We start from the raw sequence: 19,659 nt of genomic DNA, 5'->3' as shown, positions 1-19,659 counted from the left end.
GAAAGGTATCTAACTTGTAGGGTAATGTCCCAGCAGAACAAATCCTGAATGGTTAAGACTTGGAGGAATAGTTCCTGGTGGGAATAAAGGAGAGGCACCCACAAAAGGAGGCGGTCCTAGAGGGGTGGATCCAGATGGCTCGGCTGAGATGGTAACAACAAGGTGCTAAGAAGATGGTTGTTGAGTAGAGATACTAGATTATTTTTTAGCGGCTCATGATGCTTGTAACATGTAGACACTCAATGAGTTGGGCTCAAAGATGGGAGGGGGGGGGACCAAGGAAAGCACCCAACGAGGTGGAATCTTTATAAACTCTAGGTGAAACACTGGTGAGAGGGGTGTTAGACTACTTGTCAGACATTGATGAGATAATGGACTCAGGGGAGGTTAAGGATGATGACTTGTACTATGTCAACTAATCAAGAGTGATGATCTTCCCTTCATGGTGGAAGCACATCTTGCGGAAAATCGTAGATGCGATGGCTGACATGGAGTATGTGTAAGTATGACCCAAGAGATGTGCCTTCGTCAATAATGCATCAATATAGGATGTAATTACATACTCAGACTGGTATCTGGAAAGCAACAGATAGAGATAAGGGAGGATGTTCTAATGCATCAACAAGAAAGACAATCAAACGATCGTCTAAAGGATCTACTGTGCCCAAAGAAGTTAGTGGATATTTCTTTTGAGATGGGCACAACTAGAGAACCTCCAGCATCGACATTGCAGTAGGTGATTACACCAAGTCATCTACTATACTATATGTGTGGGAAGTTCGGTTAGAAGTCGCGTTGCGACATAATGGCTCCTTGGGGATCTTGGGAGTTGACTCAACTTTAGTTTGAGGGATCTGTAACGGACCATTTGGTGTCGTAAGAAGCTCAATAGATTCTCTGGTTTTGGCCTTAGTTGCAGACGAAGTTGATGGATTGTCATATTGAAGTGATCGATTTTGTAAGTTGACATTGGAGGTATTGACCTCGTCAGAATTCATCATGAGGATCTGGTAGTCACTAGGACCAGAATATTGGGGAGGGTGGGTTACTTGACATTACTGAGGTTGAGCAGCAACAAGTCCCTTCTGAGGGAAAGGATTTGTAAGCACAGTTGGTTGTGATGGTGCCGGATTCTGAGGCAGTTGCTGCACAGGCGGTTGACCTCTAGAAGCTTCTTGGGCTTCCCACATTTGGCACATCTGAGGTAAGAGGGGACACTCATGAGTATCATGGCCATGTACACCACAACATTCACAAGGATTGTTCATATGAATAGCCTTGTTCTGCTTGGGCTGGTTTCCCTATTGTTGGTTGTTGGTGTTAAGTTGGTTCCCCTGGGGTTGATTAGGTTGATTACCCTGGTTACCCTTGTTACCCTTCCCTTTATTCTTTTTCTTCGAATTTTGGGGATTGGTCACATTCTGCTATGCATACACTTGACCTTGAGGGAGCGGTGGCTGGTGGGGCTGAGGATGCATGGGAGGTTGTGGCACTAATTCCTATGGGGCTGGAGCACTCGGCGGTGCATAGGTGTAAGATGGTGAAGGGGAAATGGTCTGGTAGAGAGTTTGAGCACTAGCTAGCCCTCACATCCGTTGGTGTGGTTGGTTGAATGCATAAGATGTGCTTTGTCCTGAATACATGTTACTGGCAAGAGGGGGATAAATGTTGGAGGAACTAGTGTCCCCTGCGACTAGCCATAACCTTGCTGAGTATACGACGAAGGATGTGAAATAACTCCAATGATACCATCAGCAGTATGAGATGCCCCCAGTGCATTGGCACCACCAAGACGAGTGAGGTCTTGTATAATGGTATATACATAACCAAATTGAGCATAGATCAAATCATATCTTAGAGTATTCTGGAGAGCCTCTTCCTCTGTCTGAGGAAAGTGAGATGCGAAATCTTTGGCAATGGGTGCTAAAAGAGTCCTAAGAAACCAATCGAGGTAGACACAGTCTTCGAAGGAAGGAGCATGACACATGCTACTCCTTCTATGCCATTCCTAGACATGGTTGGAAAGACGAGTGGCAGAGGAATAACGAAATGTGGTCAAGAGCTCTGCATTAGTGCTGTATCAAAGAGGTAACTCAAAATATGAAAGGAACACTTTATCAAGCATCACAAAAGTGGAGTGAGAAGTGGAGGGCTAGTCAATGTACCACTTCATAGCATCTATAGTGAGCGTGCTTTGGAACAACCGAAGATGAATGGAGTCATTGGTGATGGAATTAGATGAACACCACATATGGAAGGAGCGGACGTGATTGGTGGGGTCCTCTCTAGAATTACTGTCAAGCTTGGAAATGTCTGAGGGAAACTTCATTGGCATAGTTGGGCAACCAGCATTGTGTTGTATGGGGTCATTAATCAACTGGCTAAAATCTGGAACACTTAACCCAGCCATGAAAGGTAGCAAAGGAGATGTCGAGATGGTTCCTACAATGGTTTTACTAGGTTTGACTACCAAGTTAGAACTGAAGCCACCACCAAGTTGGTTTCTTACACCTGTAGTGGGTCTTGACATGGTGATGGTATGTAGTGAAGGAAGCTTGGAATCAGATGAGGAATCAGATGAACCAGAAGAAGAGTCGATATGGGGACTCAGAGGATGACTGACTCGAACCCTGCAGGGAGGAGTAATACATCCAAGTGAAAACTAAGGATGAATAGCTAAAATCCTCTGAAACAAATGCCTTAGTGGCGAAATGGTTATAGGACACAAGTGGCACCGAAATGGTGAAGGGAGATAAACAAATTGTACCTGTCTCTGTTTGGGGAGATAAATTAATTAGGTTAAGTATTGGCTTGGTGGTGTAAACCAAGCGCCCTTCGCTTAAGGTGTGCTTGTTTGTGTAAGTGTGTTTATTAATTAAGGCCAGATCGTGTTTGAAAAAATAAAAATAATGCTGAAATAAACTGGAATTAAAAAAAGAAAATAAATAGAAAATCAACTATCTAAAACCCCACCCAAACTAGTTTTGCAAACACTGTGCTGGTTGGTGGCGAAATCAACTGAAAACACATAAAAAAGGCCAAGAGATCTAAGCATCAGTGTGACTGAGATCAAATGACACTATGATGCTGGAAAGCAGTGAAACAACAACAAAAAATCAATGAGGAAAATAGTTGCAAAAGATAGGGAGATGGGCGTGAAGCCTAGGGAAAATAGTGGCAGCCTAAGGCAAATGACCAAACAAGGTTCAAGAGGGAACTTTTGATGGAAACAACCTATCTTTGAAGACCTGAAAAAGGAAGGTACATATTTGGAAAATATGGCTGAAAGCTCTGCAAAAACTCAGACTTCGTACTCAGCTAAAATCCTCCTAGAAAGGTGGAAGCATACTAGAAGCCCTAAGGGGCTAAATTCCACTTCGATGATAAAAACATAGTAGATCAAGGCCTAAGTAGGCTAAAAAAATGTTCAACCAACACAATGGAGTGCTCCTGGAAAAACCCAGAAAAAAGAACAGAAAAATTCTTGGAAACCATAAAATCGCAACTACTGACTGAATTCAGGGGATATCACACTTTTTGGTCCAGAAAGTGTGTTCTAGACCTCAAGATCATAGGTTTGGGGCATAAAGTGTGATTTCTACTCCTCAGTTCTTGGGCGGAAAGTCTCGAAAAAAAATTTCGTCTCTATCGCGACTAGTTCCTGTGACCTGCAGAAATAACCAGAAAACTTGTGGAAGTTATAAATTTGACTGATCTATGGTTAGAATGTTGGTAAACAACATTAAGAGATTGGAAAAAGGAAAAACCCTAAGCTGAAAATTGAAGGTCACCTAGGTTTTTGAAGCAAAATTTAAAACACAATGGAGTCGCCATTTGTTAGCGACAATAAGGAAATCCCTAGTGGAGTTGTTGGCTTGATGGGGCCTGACCCAGGTTCAACGTTATCTGCACCAACCAACAAAACCTTAATTGGCCCTTTCAGCAACAACCTACATAACACAGGTTGCAGTATCACCAGGTTTCTGCATCTAAAGGCCAATGTGATGGGTTCCTATAGTCCTTATGGCTTAGATCTATTTTCATACATGCTTAACCCATCCGAATAGACAATTACTGTAAATGTACTTTAAAAACTTTCAGATCTTCATGAAGGTCATTAGTTAACCTTAGCATGCATTATTATTACAGATCTACTAGTTTCACGGAGTAAATAAGAATTAATTTGTATAAATCATAACACACAACGAAGATATATAAACTTTACAGAAGTAATAAATAAGGCATAGATGCATCATAATTGGTTCAAAAATAGTCTTTAATAAGTATAATCGTTCAAATACATAATTCTTTTCCCTACACACTCAGTTGTAGGGGTCCGCGCACTCACCCTGCAGAATTACAAAGGTCTCCACCCACTCAGCCACAGGAGCCTTCCCCTTTCACCTAAGTACAGGAAACAAACTTTTCCTACCTTAGCACTTGTCTTTCCAACAATTTTTCTTCCAAAGTTACTTCCTTAGACTCACTATGACTCATCTATATATAGCATTTTTCTTACAATACAATGGTCCGTGGACCATGGACAAGTCTCAAAAACCTCCTATCACCTACCCACCTAAGGGACTAAAGCCCCTTTGACTCATACTAGCTTCGCACTCCTCTTTCACATTTTGCAGAGAATTTACATTCGTTACAAAAGAATATTACAAAATTTACCAAAACTTGACCAAAATTACCCCAAGGACCCTATCGTAGACAGCCCCCAACACAACGCATGTGCCTTTTCTATGAATATATGTTCGTTGTTGGTCTTGAATTCGCTAATTACTAATAATGTGCGCTATTTCCTGACCCTGAGCTCATCAGATACTCCTTGATGTAATTCATGGAGGTTCTGGATAGGCAATGCTGCGAGGTTGACACCCACATCCTTGATTTGTGCAAGCCGGGTGTTTGCTTCGTCTGTTTTTGTGCACATGGATCCTTTTGGTAATGGTATGACTCTAAGATCTAGAGTCTAATCTATTTCCAGCATAGTCATGCTCGCTTACTGCAGGCTCACTTGAATCTCTCTCACATATATTCCAATGCTTGCTTGAAGCCGTCCTGTTTGAATCTGTAGCTCGCGCAAATCCTTCCGCACATTACCCAATGCCTGCTGGTATTGCTACTCAAATTGTGTCCACATTTATGTTGTCATGTTGCGGACCTTATCCCCAATATCCTCCAAGTCCCCCTCAATGGGGACCATTGGATCAACATCTGCATGCTTATCAGATTTTTGCTTCTTCCTAGGTCTGGAAGACATCTCCTTGTGGCACTTTGTTACTCTAAAAGGAGTGCTATGCTCCTCGCCCCCACCACCTTCAACATCAAACTTTAAGGTGATATTCATTACACCTAGATCCCCTACTATTACTTTGAGATCCGAGAACTTGGTAGGAAACAAGTCCTGGTATTCGCGTAATAGTTCCATAACTTTATCAACTCTATCTTCATCCCAATAATCACCTATCTTTGCAAACTTAGGCCGCATGTTGGATCCAATGTTTACTTTCCTGGTTTTTAGAGGTTTTGTTATATCAAGGTTCGCTTCTTTGGGTCCTTCAACCTCGTGTTGTTCTTCAGTCTCTGGAATGTTGATATTGTATATTCCAATCCGGATGAAATCGTTCTATTGGCTCCTCAAGCATCATGAATATGGTGGCCTTAATCTCATAGAGGTCCTCATCAATACACTCAAACCCATCCTTAAAGCTGAAAGTTAACAAGAAACTTTCCCTTAGGATATCCCACTCGGTCATTCCATGCCATAGCTCCATTTCCAAGTACCAGTTCATTGGAATAATATCTAGGGTGTGACAAAAGATATGTACCCATTCTGATTGAGGCTCCTCCCCCAAGATTTATTCCATCGTGCCAAATTCTTGTGTAGATCATCTTTTCCTCAATATTTCTTTGCCAGGTAGGTATTCGCATACCCAAACCTTAGCTTCATCACTTGGTTGTACTCTTTCAAGTGAACAAAGTTATCCTTGTGCATACCCCATCAACAAGCAGACATATCACAAGCTCAAGTGCTTGGAATATTATCCAAAAATAAACTAACATCATCTAGGCCATCATAATGAGGAACATTTCTTACCTCCATGGAGACACATTGAAGCGATTTTGTCATCATATTGCAGCATAGCATTGAGACTTCATGCAACTTATTTTTCCAGTGCTCAAGTTCTTCATCTGAATCCGAGGTACAGGAGTTGTCTTTATCCCACATAATTCACCCATATGTAGTGGGATTGATCTCATCTTCATCATGCGCAGTGATCTTGTATATTTGATCCATATCATCTTCCTCTTCATAGTCACAGACCAGTTCAGTGTAGATGGGATCCAATGGTACAATAACACGGATTGCCTTCTTCTCAAAGGTCATCCTTCACTTCTTCAAATTAATTACCACATCCATGTTGAAGGACCAATCAATTCCTAGTAACGCAAGGTAAGGATTGTTGTCATCCACTATTTCAATTACTTCAAAATCAGCCAGAGTGCTTTCCCCCACAATGTCTATTGTTACCCTGTATAGGTCACCCATAGGAATGATATTCTCTTGATTATCCATGCGTATATTTATAGGATACCATTGTAGCACAAGCCTCCCCATCCTTCCCATGTTTTCTTAGGTAGCACGTTCGCATCAGATCCCAAATCCAAGATTACTTGATCCATTTCATATTCTCCAATCTACGCGGTTAGCCTTATTTCACACCCTGTCCACTTCTTGTGCTTACCCAATTTCCTTACAGCACGTTGTTCAAGAGGAGTCCTAATTTTACCTTTACAGTTGTTAATTAGCTCTTGGAGCCCTTCCAATGCCTTGCTATCCCGCAACAACTTCATACATGTTTTCAGAAAAGTAGCCAATAGCGATGGATCCACGTCCTATGCTTCCTTGTTTTCAACCGGTTTCTCCTAACTTCCTGACGTAGAAGCCTCAAGAAATTTCTTCTTGGCCTCCATAAAAGTTTATTTAACCCTATTGAGGTCAAATCCAACCTCCTTTTTAATGGCCTTGCAGAACTATCCTTTGGTTTCTGAATGCTTTCCTTTATCCTTTCCCATAGCAATACCATTTTGTGTCACAATATTGATGTTGTGATCCTCTTTGCAAGGCTCCACCCTCATCATCTATATATTTTGCGTAGCTTGTTTCATATTTTTCTCTTGCATCTTGGCTATCACTGTTGGGAAATCTTCTATCACATGGTCAAACTGTCTGCAATACTGACAAGATGGATGCGTTGGGTTCTCGCAGTCACGCGTAAAATGTTCTTCTTCCCTACAGTTATAGAAAATGATTTGTCCATGACCACTGCCAGCCCCTCCTCCTCGTCCTTTTCCATGATCCCAGAATCCTCTGCGCGCTGCACCCGCACCCTGATCCTAAGGCCGATTTTTTTCCTACACTCAATATGTAGGCGTTCAATCAATCATTAATTCGTAGCTTCGGTAGTTTCGCTCATCATGCCCAACTGATTTACAGAAGGTACAAAACAACTGTTGCAGAGTCTGCACAAACTTTTGCAAGAGGTGACAATGATCAGTTACATTCTTCCCAGCTATCTGGTAGATATTGCACCATAAGGGTACTCCCGCGCTTGATCCCACAATATTCTTAGGCTTCAAAGGAACAAGACCTCCTCCAATCAAGCAATTCTGATAAACAGGGAAGTGATCCTTATCATTTCCCTTCTCTTTACATTTGATGCACCAAACTTTTTCACGCACCTCAGGCTGAGCTTCCTTTCCTGTCTTCAAACTTTGCAACTCCATGTGCAAGCTTGCCAATTGTGACTGAATTTGTTGTACTCCAAAGTTCATATCATGTACTAGTGAGGCTTCTAACCTTATCGAGATCTCTACAACCTCTTCTTTCATTCCTATTTTCTGTTGTGATAATGGCAATCTAAGATGAGGCAACAATGAAGCAATGTACCAGTCTTTGTTTTGATCATCCATGATCTTCATATTAGCCTGCCAGATTAGGCATTTTAGCCTCTGATCGAAGTCCCACGAGGACTCATTTACCCATTGTTGTATTTCCTTAAAATCTAGTATAGACTACACCTCAGACTTAGGTTTTTTAAATTCATTATTTAGAGTCTGCTGAGTCTTTGCCATCGTTGCACCTGGTTCATCCGTATAGAACTTGATATACCAAGTCAGTGCCCTATCCTGCAGCATTGTGACCAACTGCACCTTCTTCATATTATCATTAGTAATCTGCTGCACTTTCCACACAGCATCTGCGATGAACCAAAATTGTTTGGGATCCTCGCTTCCCACCACTTTAAAGATCGACATCTTCATCGTGTTCACAATGTTTAATGGTTGATATGGAGGTGGAGGTGGAGGTGGAGGTGGAGGTGTAGGTGTAAGTGTGATCTGATTTAGAATATTAGATTGATGTTCTAAGATCCTCCTCAGATTAGAAACACAATGCTTTCATTGTGCTTAAGGATTCATGGATTTTTGCAAGTGAATGATTAGTTTTTATGTTATTTTATGATACATTTAACATAAATAAGAGACTGAACAACATCATAAATATGTATAGAACAACATCAAAAACACATTACGACAGGAACATGATAAAGGAGTTCACCCCTTTTGGGCTACGTCTCCTTGGTTTAGCTTCCAATGGCTTGGGCTTCTCTATTATGCTCAAAAGTGTAAAAATATGGGTTTCCAATGCTCAAATGCTTTTGCAACCTACTCCAATGAATAAAAAATGTCCAAAAATTGCCATCTAGCCTCTTTTTTCATCCAATTTGGTGGAAAACTGAAGAAGTTATGACCTATCCTAGTTCTCCCAATATTCGCTCCACAAATTGCACCATTTCCGGCATGAACCTACAATTTCGCTCCAAAACTACACTAACTGGGTGAAAATTTCTTCGCACAACGATCCATAATCTATCAACACTAATTGTTCCAGTGCAAATTGTAATCATCGTAGAACTGGCAGTCTTATGGTATGTGAACGTAGTGGGGCGATGTGCGATTGTGATACAGCAGACCCGACAGAACTATTAACTGGAACCCATAATATTATTGCATCCGTGATCCATTGCAATTCGCAATCAGCAGGCTTAGCGGGTAACAAATATATGGGACTCTCCACTTCTGTAATGTGCAATTGCAATTATCACATTGCAACCTAGGTACGTTGGGGGCTGATTCATCGCATCACACCTTGGCTTGTTCTAGTGCCGAATCTTTAATGTCGACCCACTTGTGACATGGAATTTGAAAAATGTGGCTCCAATGGCGGCCTGCCACTTCACGCTTCCCCATTCACTGAAGGGTCCTGCCAGATCATCCACTCCTGTCATGTGTCCAAGTCAAACCTGAACTTTGACTTGCTCTAACTTCTTCATATGAGCTCGGATTTGAGTGTTGTTCACACCGTTGGAATTAGGATGGCGAGCACTTCAATATGAAGCTGAGTTTATTGATATTCTACCACTTTGAGTTACAAGCCTAATTTTCAGCACCTGATCATTCCTCCCCATTGGAAGCCTTTCAGACCCAAAAATGATCACTTTCAATTATCCAGCAAGTGAGGGTACAATTCCCTCACCTTTCTAGGCTCTATCCATTTGGCTTTTAAAGGATTTGTACACTTGAGCCCCACTTGAAGATAATTGATACTTCCCCTTTTTGATGTCCTTGTTCTTCTGTCAAGTATAGTGTCTTGTTGAATCTCATCAAGGAATTCTAGAGAAAAGTCTTCAATAGATGGAATTTGAATATTCTCTCCCTGATATTCAATCAAATGAGGCTCATACAACCACAAATTCTCAACATTAACAACATCATAAATTTTCATATATGGAGCCAAATCCAACCTGAAGGCATTGTTACCAATCTTTTCCAAAATTCTGAATGGACCATATCTAATTGGTTTTATGTTACCTTCTCCTTGGAGGCTCTATTTGTTAATGTGAAACCAAAATTCATCACCAAATTTGAACTTGTGATCTTGACGATGCTTTTTGTGCCTTTCTTTGTACTTGCCTTGGCTTTTCTCAAGTTGTTCTTGAACCTTTTGGTGTACTAATTGGATTTGTTCAATGAAATTTATTTCTTTGTCTATGTCACTATGACCTTCAATAGAAACATATTTGCCAAAACTAAAATCCAAAGGAGATTTAGGCGAGTATCCCAAGCATGCCTCAAATGGTGAATTTTGAGTTGAAGAGTGCTTGGCTCAGTTGTAAGCATGTTGAATATAGTGAAGATGTTCATCCCACAACTTAGAATGCTTGCTGCAATACCCACGAAGAAGATGTATCACTTGTTATGTTCACCACTTCTATTTTACCATCTGTGTGTGCATGAAAGCTTGTACTCTTTTTCAATTTGGTGTCCATGAATCCCCACAATCTTGACCAAAAACTCTCAACAAAGCAAGAATCTTGATCACTAACAATGGATGTGGGCAATCCAAAATGCACCCAAACATTCTAAAAGAATAACTAAGCAGTTTGTTCAGTTGTAACTTGCTTTTTACATGGCATCAAAATACACATTTTGCTAAACCTATCCACAACTACATACAAATAATCATGACCTCTTTTTGACAATGGAAGACCTCCTACAAAATCCATAGAAACACTCTCCCACGATCGTGAAGGAACCAGAAGTGGTGTGTACAATCCTAACTTCCTATTACTAGGCTTATTGATTGCACATAATGAACATCCTTTAATAAAATGAGACACACTTTCAAGCATACGAGGCCAATAACAATACCTCTATAGATCTGCCACCATCTTGCTTACACAAAAATGACCAGCAATAAGAGAAATATGTGCCTCTCTTATGATTTTAACTCTTTCTCCCTGTGGAATACAAAGCTTGCGAAGATGGTACAAGTTATCATGAAAATGATAATCCAATTCGTCTACTTGGTTACCTTGACTCAAGCTTGCATAAACATCTTGAGAGTCATTATCTAATGCATATTGCTCAATATAACTTTCACGTAAAACATAATTATTCTTGAGTAAAGTTGTTGCACTAACAATAGGCCTAGAAAGAATATCAACAACTTTATTGTAGATACCTTTCTTATACCTGATTACCAAGTGGAATTATTGAAGAAAACCCATCCATCGGAAGTGCCTTGATTGCTGCAACTTTAATTGATATTACAAGCATTACAATGGTTGATGATCAGTGTGAATGACTATTTCCTTACCTGTCAAGTAGTGTTTCCATGTTTTCGCACTTTGCATCAATGCATAAAATTCCTTTTCATATGTAGGATAGTTAATCATTGAACCATTAAAAGTTTTTGAATGAAAACATATAGGCTTACCATGTTGCATGAGGATTGCACCCATAGCGTAGTCACTAGCATTGGTCTGAATCTTAAATGACTGTCTCAAGTCTGGAAGTGCAATTACTGGACCTATATTGATCTTTTCCTTCAACACATCAAAGGCCTTTTGTTGTTTTCCTCCCCATTGAAAAACCTTTTTCACACTTGTCAATGCATGCAAAGGAGCTGCTATAAGAGAAAAATTAGCAATGGATTTCCTCCAATATTGGACTGCTCCGATAAAACTTCTTACCTTAGTAACTGTCTTGGGCCTTGGCCAATTCACAATGACATCAACCTTGGAGGGATCTATTTTCAACTTACATCCTCCAACAATATGACCCAAGTAAACTAAAGAAGTTTCTCGAAACTTGCACTTTGACATCTTAAGATACAACTGTTCTTTTTTTAAGACATCAAGTACTTTTATTACATGCATGACATGTTCATCACAATATTTACTGAAAATTAAGATGTCATCTAAGTAGACTATGAAAAACTCATCAAGAAATGGCCTCAACACATCATTCATCACACTCATGAATGTAGTGGGAGCATTACATAAACCAAATGACATAGCTAGCCATTCAAACAAATCTTGTTTTGTTTTGAATGGTGTCTTCAAAATGTCTCCTTCATCTATTCTAATTTGATGGTAGCCACTTCTTAAGTCCAACTTAGTAAAATACTTTGCATCTTCCAATTGATCATGTAAATCATCTATTCTAGGCAGTGGGTAACGATTCTTTACCATAATTTGTTTCAATGCACGAAAGTCAACACACATGTGCCATGTTCCATCCTTCTTGGGAACCAAGACAATAGGTGAACCACATGGCGAGGAAGATGATCTGATGATCCCTTTATTCAACAACTCTAGAATTTTCTTCTTAATTTATGTGATTTCCATCACTGACATCCTATACATGCCAATGATAGGAAGACGACAATCTTGCTGCAACTGTATCTCATTTTGGATTCCTCTCTTGGGAGGTAATCCCTTTAGTTCCTGAAACATCTCGTCATATTGGTTAACTACGTCAACCAATTTAGATTTCAAGTTTGAATTACAACCTTTAAAAGCTTCATTATCAACATCATCCTTGGGTTTGATCATTAAAGCACAAAATTTTTGCTCGAATTCACTAGACTTTTCATCTGCTCTGCATTAACAAGCATAGGATTTATTTTCTTGCTATGAGCTCTCACAATATATTCTACTCCACCTTTGAATAAATGATATTTGTTTTCATGTCTATGGAAGATATCTTTTCTATCATAAAGGTATGGGCTGCCCAAAATTATGCCACAGATCTCTAACGGAACAACGTCAAGCTCCACTTCATCTATGAAATTTACAGTAATAGTGAATCTCAGTTTACACTTTCTAGTAACCTGCAATTGTGCATTGTCACACACCCATCCAAGTGGATATGGTTTATGATGTGGAACGGTTTCTAAGTTTGAAATTTTGACATTGTTTTCAAAGATAAGATTGGCTTGAGATTCACTATCGAAAAGTTTATTAACCTTGTTGTGTTTTGATATCACCCTTATGTAAAAAAGTTATATTCTCCTATTTTCATTTGGAGTTTCATTTTGTGAGTTTGACGAACTAGTGCTAGCAATGGATTCTTTTCCTTTTAACCCCATGGTTGTGATTTTAGTTTCATCACCCGAATTAGATCCCAAATCCTGTTGAGTGGTTCTAGTTGTTTTTTGTTTTCCCTTGTTGTTGTTTTTCTTTGGTCTCATTTCAAGATGAAGCTTCAAACAATGAGCTTCATCATGAGCCTCTCTGGAATAATGTTCCATGTAATTTTATCTCCTTCTTTTTTTATAGACACATTTTTCTCTTCCTTCCCTTTGAAAGCCTTTTCCTTTCCTTTACTCTTAAATGGATTTCTACTACCTTCTTCTGGGGTGTTTTTTCCTCTTGCCTCAAGAGGAGTGGCTTTCACACACACATCATCTATACTATTGGGATTAAACATTAAGATAGTATCCCTAAGGTAACTGTGTAAACCCCCTATGTACTTCAGCAATGTGTCTTGTGATTGCAAATCTACACCTAACATCAAAGACCTTTTTCTGAATTCATGGGTGTAATCTTGCACATTTTGACCTTTAAGCTCCCTGAAGTTCTGCCAATTCATGATGCCTTTCTGTATATAAGCTAGAGGGTAGAATTGTCTTTTCATTGCAACAATGAAATCATTCCAAGAAATTGAGATCTTATCGTGTTTTTTAATCTCCTCTTGGGTCTTTAATTCCCACCACACTAGTGTTGCACCCTTCATTCTCAAGGAAGCTAATTGAATCTTTATGCCATCCTCTTGAAGGTTTTGAATCCCACAATAGACCTCCAACTGACAAATCCAATTATCCAGCTTCTCTGCATTCACTTCACCATTATACATGGGCAGCTCAAATTTAACATCAAATTTTAAAAAATGTGATTTACCAGTTCCTTTTGAAGTATGATGATGAGTATGAGTAAGGGTTGTGTTAGTGGAAGAGGATGAAGATGCTTGTGAAGAAGAAGATGAAGAAGAGGGTGGAGAGGGTGGAGGTTTATCTCCATTTCCATTACCTCCTCTTGAAGAGCCTTCTCTTTTGGAAGGTTTGGAACTTTCCCCTTGCAACCTGGTATTCCTATCTTCATAGAGGACCTTTACCATCTCTGTCATATCAAAGAAATCCTTTATGAAGGTCTTCTCATATTCTTTCATGTTTGTAGGTTCTTCTTCATGAGACATGATCTCTGGAGTCTCAACTGCAACTCGAGGCTGAACTGGTGTTGGATATTATGGCAACCTTGCTCTCCTTCCACTTGACCCAATTTCAGGGCTTCCAACGAGCTTCCATCTCCTCTTTTGAGTTTTAACCTTGTAAGCATGACATAAACTTGCACATAGTTAAATCCTTCTTTCAAAAATAAAACCTAGGGCTCTAATACCAAAATGATATGATTTAGAATATTAGATTGTTGTGCTAAGGTCCTCCTTAGAATAGAAACAAAATGCTTTCATTGTGCTTAAGAATTCATGAATTTTTGCAAGTGAAATTATGTTAATTCTATGAGAAATTTAACATAAATAAGAGACTGAACAAAAACATAAATATGTACAGAGTAGCATCAAAAACATATTACAACATAAACATGATAAAGGAGTTCACCCTCCTGGGCTATGTCTCCTTGGTCTAGCTTCCAATGGCTTGGGTCTCTCTATTATGCTCAAAAGTGTAAAAATATGTGTTTACAATGCTCAAGTGCTTCTACAACTTGCTCCAATGAGTCTAGAATGTCAAAAAATGGCCATCTAGCCTCTTTTTGCATCCAATTTGGTGGAAAACTGAAGAAGTTATGACCTCTCCTAGTTCTCCCAATATTTTCCCCACAAATTGCACCATTTTCAGCATGAACCTACAATTTCGCTCCAAATTTGCGGTAACTGGGCGAAAATTTCACCGCACGATGATCCATAATTTATCGGCATCGACTGTTCCATCGCAAATCACAATTGGCGGAGAACCAACGGTCTTATGGTCTATGAACACGATGGGGCGATGTGCGGTTGTGATATGGCGGACCCGACAGAACTATTAACTGGAACCCATAATATTATCACATCCAGGATCCATCACAATTCATAATCGACAGAGTCAGGGGGGTAACAAATATATGGGACTCTGCACTTTTGTGATGTGCGATTATCGCATTGCAACCTAGGTACGTTGGGGGTTGATTCATCACATTGCACCCTGGCTTGTTCTGGGGCTGGTTATTTAATGTCGACCCGCCTCTGACATACAATTTGCGAAATGCAAGGCCATTGGCTGCCTGCCACTTGGTGCTTCCCCATTCATTGAAGGGTCCTGCCACATCATCCACTCCTGCCATGTGTCCAAGTCAAACTTGAACTTTGACTTGCTCTAACTTCTTCATATGAGCTTGGATTCAAGTGTCATTCACACCATTGGAATCAGGATGACGAGCACTTCAATTTGAAGTTGAGTTTATCGAGATTTTGCCACTTTGAGTTTTGAGCCTAATTTTGAGCACCTAATCAAGGTGTATGTGGCATAGGTGGATGTGGTGGAGTGGATGGGTGGGGTATCCCCAGGATACCCTGGCTAACTATCTACAACGCTCTTTGCAGTGTTCCTAGAATAGTTCCTTCATCGTCACTATGAGGAGATCCTAATAGCGGACTGTATTCAGAGCCTGATTCTTCATTTCTTCTGAAGGGCTTTCCACTTCGTGTAGTCCCAAACATCAATGTAATGGCATAACCCACTTTTCACACAACAACATTTTAATCCAGGTCTTCAAAGAGTTTAAGTACTTACCTCTTGGTCCCTTGAAGAACCTGCACTCTACTTTGCTATAGTTGATGGTCGTATCGATCGCGAGTTTAGTGATGAATCCTCCTAAGATACTATCAATCCAGTGATCAACGACCTACGCGATGTTATTTTCTGAAGCTTCCAAGCGCTTCACAAATTTTGGAGTCCACATAATAGGGTCGTTGAGCCTCCATGTACCCTAACTATTCGCTAACTTGGACAACCACTAGTGCAATTCGCAAGGAAAGAAATAGAAGAAGGATTTTGTCTCATTTGTGTACAGGTATCTATTCAGCCATTGTTCCTTGGATAACCGTGGGTTTTTGTTCTCTTGAGTTGAAACAATGTGTAGCTTCCGATCGATCCACTTTTCGATTTCCTTCTTAGTAGGGAACCACTTGTTTGACATCACACATTCCTCAGATAGATCCCGGTCTCGTCAACAGAACCATTTGTTTGCCTGATGGGGCCTGACCCAAGTTCAACATTATTTGTGCCAACCAACAAAACCCTAACTACTGGCCCTTTTGGCTACAACCTGCGTAGCGCAGGTTGGAGTCTCACTCGAAGCAGTATTGGGGGATGACAGAACTAGGTTTCTGTATCTAGAGGCCTCCTGAACAGACAATTATTGTAAATGTACTTAAACAACTTTCGGATCTTCACAAAGGTCCTTAGTTAACCTTAACATGCATTATTATTACAGATCTACTAGTTTCGCGCAGTAAATAAGCATTAATTCTTATAAATCATAACACAGAGCGATGATACATAAACTTTACAGAAGTAATAAATAAGGCATAGATGCATCAAAATTGGCTCAAAAACAATCTTTATTAAGTTTAATTGTTCAAATACAGACTTCTTTTCCCTGCGCACTCAGCTTTAGGGGCCTCCGCGCTCAATCTGCGGACTTACCAAGGTCCCCACGCACTCATCTGCAGGACCCTTCCCCTTTCGCCTAAGTATAAGAAACAAACTTTTCTTGCCTTAACACTTGTCTTTCCAACAATTCTTCTTCCAAATTTACTTCCTTAGACTCGCTATGACTCATTTATATATAGCATTTTTCTTACAATACCATGGTCTACGAACCATGGGCAGGTCTCAAAAACCTCCTATGACCTACCCACCTAAGGGGCTCAATCCCCTTTGATTCATACTAGCTTCGCGCTCTGTTTCCACATTTCGTGGAGACTTTACATTCGTTACAAAAATATATTACAAAATTTACCAAAACTTGACCAAAATGACCCTAGGGCCTCTATTGTGGGCTTGAGGGGGCCTGACCCAGGTTCAACCTTATATGTGCCAACAAACAAAACCCTTAACTGCTGGACCTTTCGGCAACAACTTGCGTAGCGCAGGTTTCTGTCTCACCTGAAGCAGTATTGGTGGGTCACAGAACTAGGTTTCTACATCTAGAGGCCTGTGTCATGGTTTCCTATAGTCCTTATGGCTTAGATCTATTTTTGTGCACCCTTAAACCTTCTGAACAGACAATTACTGTATATGTACTTAAACAACTTCTAGATCTTTGTCAAGGTCCTTAGTTAACCTTAACATGAATTATTATTATAGATCTACTAGTTTCGTGCAATAAATAAGCATTAATTCGTATAAATCATAACACAGAGTGAAGATACGTAAACTTTATAGAAGTAATAAATAAGGCACAAATGCATCATAATTGGCTCAAAAACAGTCTTTATTAAGTATAATCATTCAAATACAGACTTCTTTTCCCTGCGCACTTAGCCTGCAAACTTACCAAGGTCTTTGCGCACTTAGTTGCAGGGGCCTTCCCCTTTCACCTAAGTATAGGAAACAAACTTTTCCTACCTTAGCATTTTCCTTTCTAATAATTATTCTTCCAAATTTATTTCCTTAGACTCACTATGACTCATCTATATATAGAATTTTGCTTACAATACCATGGTCTGCGAACCATGGGTAGGTCTCAAAAATCTCCCATCACCTACCCACCTAAGCGATTAAAGCCCCTTTGACTCATATTAGCTTCGTGCTCAGCTTCCACATTTTCTTGGAGACTTTACATTCATTACAAACAGATATTACAAAATTTACCAAAACTTGACCAAAATGACCCCAGGGACCTTATCCCAATAAGAGTCACCATTTGTTGGAGTGTTTTCTTCTTGAAGGTGTACGAAAAAAACCACTTTAGACTGTGGATGACAAACAACTCCAATAGTAAAAATGGTTGTTAAACAGTCTAGATTTGGAATAAATGATAGAAACAAAACCTATCAAAGCCTCGATCTATGCAACATAAAGAGTTAAACAGTAAAATGGAATAAGAAAATAAGTGCAAGTAACTCCAATAATCCAATGGAAGCTAGATATATAAAGAATATATTTTATTAAATGACACCTATGAAGGGAACAAATAATGTTACTAGTCCTCCTCTATGGGATGGGTTCTTCTCTATCCTCAATGTCTTCATCTTTTTGTAGAGTCTCACTCCTCTATAATGTGTAAAACCCAAAAAACAAAATGTTTGAGCTCAATGAGAACTCAAATGGAAAAGAAAATGGTGTGCAACAATGATAATAATCAAAGTTACAACAGTGAGTGCAACAATGAAAATGATTGAAAGTGAAGAATGAATGTAAAACCCTTCTATTTATAACAAAATATTAGGTTATTCTCAAGTAGCGGAAAATAATAAAATATTATTAACCAAAGTCTAGAATTAACCATTTGGAATATTTTATTATATTTGGTTGGAGGGAAAAAATATTTAAATTGGTTAAATACTTTTATTTAGAAATAATAAATAAATAAATGATTTATTTATTATCTCAAGAAATATGGTTAAGGAATAATAAACAAATAATGATTTATTTAAGTATTCCTAGGGGATTTAGTCAAAATTGACAAGGAATAATAACTCATTAGTGATTAATTAATTATTATTAGAGAAAAATAAGATAATTAATGATTTATCTATTTATTTCTCATAAATGTGTCAAATATTGCAAAGAATATTAGTTAAACAATGGTTTAATTAATTATTCCTAGAAGATAATTAAATAAATATTGATTTATTTAATTATTCTTCTCAGTTAACCAGAAATAACTTAACAAATGTGGTTTATTAAGTAATTTCTTATAGCGAAAGCAATTTTACTATGGTAAAATTGGCCCTACATGGTGTTCTTCAAGCCATCTAGTAAATTATGGTTGGATGATCAATTTTTGGTGATAATAATGGGTTACCAATCCGAATCTACTTACGAGAATTCTTCAGATTGAGAATATCCAAGTACCTTATATGGATTATGAATACCTCCCTAGTTAAGAGGGAGTTTGAAATATGTAACTAGGTTCGGTCTTCATAATGGCATATGTAATCATGATTTTATGTATTTAATGAAAGAGAAAAATAAAGTTATTATTTGTATTCTTGAGGCATGGGCTTCATGCTCAAGGGAAATTTATTTTTAGGTCAAGCACCCATTGAGTGCTTCTAGGTTTTTTGTAAAGTCAATTGATTCATTGTCATGTATTGAAGACCCATTCGAGCATATTATATATTGTAAAGAAGAATTGATTGAGTCAAAATAGATTCAAAAGACCCTCCAAGACCTCATCATGAACAAAGATCAAGTCTACCAACATGAAGGGAAAAGTCGGCCTCAAGATAGCAATTTGTACCCCTCACAAGCCTATAAATAAGAAGTAATTCGACCTCATTTGCACACACTCAAGAAAATTCGATCTCCTCAAGATAGAATATGGAAAAGGACGAAGAAGAAGATCAAGATCAAAGTTTTTGGGCCTCTCTCTCTCTCTTTCGTTAGGGTTTATATAGTTTCTGGGCTAGACAAAATTATGAAATTGCATCGAATCTGTGAATCTGCAAGGTTGAAGTTGTGAAACTGCAAGGTCGAAGTTGTGAAGATGAAAGGTCGAAGTTGTGATGATGCCA

This window comes from Pinus tabuliformis, chromosome 4_1 (assembly GCF_031772625.1).
Source record: "Pinus tabuliformis cultivar Carrire ecotype Pingquan chromosome 4_1, CPIR1, whole genome shotgun sequence".
NCBI lineage: Eukaryota > Viridiplantae > Streptophyta > Pinopsida > Pinales > Pinaceae > Pinus > Pinus tabuliformis.
Note: the sequence above shows the minus strand (reverse complement) of the source record.